We start from the raw sequence: 1,894 nt of genomic DNA on the forward strand, positions 1-1,894 counted from the left end.
GAAAGAAAGAAAGAAATCATAAAGAAAGGCAAGGTAAGAAAACTGGGAAAAGGGAGGTAAGGACGGTGACTGGATTCCACTTTGGAATCCTTTCAGCTGCATGTAATTCAAGACACAACTCAAAAAGGCTTAAACTAAAAGGGCACTGGTTTCACAAAATATGAAGTTTGGAACTGAGGCATATTCAACTTAATTTAGTGGTTCAGTCCTGTCATCCAGGACCCAGGTTCTTCCCATCTACCTTCTGGCTCTGCCATCCTCAGCATGTTGACCTTTGTCTTCAGGCTTGAATTTTCATGGCGACAAGATAGCTGCAGCAGCTCCAAGCACCTCATTCTCACATAACAACACCCAAAGGCCTAGAGAGAACGTCTTTTTCTGCGTATTTTTTTAAGTACGGAAAACATTCCTAGAAGCACCCTCCCTGACACACAGACTTCACTTCTGTCTCATTTGCCTGAATTCCATCTTGTGTTTATTCTTAAAATAATCACTGACAAGGAGAATATAATTAACATGGTTGATTTGTACTAACAGAGATTTACCTCCTGGGACCAAGGAAAGACCCAGCACCCAACAGCTGGATACCTGAACAAAACTGGTTCTGTTAGTAAGCAAGGGGTACAACACTATACTCAAGTGATCCAAGCACATCAAGAATGCCAGGAAAAATGGGATAGAGCAATATGGCCAAATAGAAGCCTTCACTGATTATACCCCCACCACCCTCCCAGGAAGATATGCTTCAGATGAGATCCAGCACATGCCCAGCTATGGTGGCTATGGTGAGACACTCCTTCTTCTTGAGAAAGCAGACAGAAAACTGAAAGGGACTTTGTCTTACACCTCTGGTACCAGCTCAGTCACAGTAGGGGAGAGTACCAAGTGGGCTCTTGGGGTCCCTCATTCCAGACCTTGGCTCTTGGACAGCATTTCTGGACTTGCCCTGGGCCAGCAGGGAGGTCAATGCCCTGAATGGTGAGTCCCTGACCAAGCAGCATTCACCACAAGCTGACTGAAAAGCCCTTGGGCTTTAAATGAACACTGGTGATAGATGGGCAGTACCCCTCTGTGGGTCTATGGTGGTAGTTACCATAGAAGAGGTTCCTCTCCGTGTGGTAAGGAGAGGGAAGAGTGGGAAGAATTTCGTCTCATGGTTTGAGCTCCAGGTCACCTGCAGCAGAATATCTAAGGTTGATCTCTAAGGTTGTTTACTCTAGTCCCTGGCTCCTGGACAGCATCTCTGGACCTGACTGGGGAACTTGCTGCAGTGAAAGGAAGGACATAAGCCCAGCTGGGTTCACCACCTAATGACTGTAGAGCCCTAGGTCCTTGAGCAAACATAGGGGGTAGCCAGGTAGCAGTTACAACAGGCTTTGGGTGAGACCCAGTGCTGTGCTGGCTTCAGGTCTGACCCAGTGCAGTCCCAGTGGTGGTGGCCACAGAGGTGCTCATGTCACCCCACCCCCAGCTCCAGGTGGCTCAACACAGAGAGAGAAACTGCATTTGTTTTAGAGAAAGTAAGGAAAAAAAGAAGAATCTCTGCCTGGCGATCCAGAGAATGCTTCCAGATCTTATCCAAGACCACCAAGGCAGTACCTCTACAAGTCTGCAAGAATCATGGCATTATTGGGGTTGGGGTGCCCCCTAATGTAGATATGACTTTGGTCACAATATCCAAGTCCTTCTGAATACCTGGAAAGCCTTCCCAAGGAGGACAGGTGCAAACAAGCCCAAACTGCAAAGACTACAATAAATACCTAACTCTTCAATGCCCAGACACCCACCATCCACAAGCATCAAGACCATCCAGGAAAACATGACATCACCAAATAAAATACATAAGGCTTTAGGGACCAATCCCAGAGAAGCAGAGATATATGACCTTTCAGAC

The sequence above is a fragment of the Mandrillus leucophaeus genome, unplaced genomic scaffold, assembly GCF_000951045.1.
Source record: "Mandrillus leucophaeus isolate KB7577 unplaced genomic scaffold, Mleu.le_1.0 Scaffold612, whole genome shotgun sequence".
In the NCBI taxonomy this organism is placed as follows: domain Eukaryota; kingdom Metazoa; phylum Chordata; class Mammalia; order Primates; family Cercopithecidae; genus Mandrillus; species Mandrillus leucophaeus.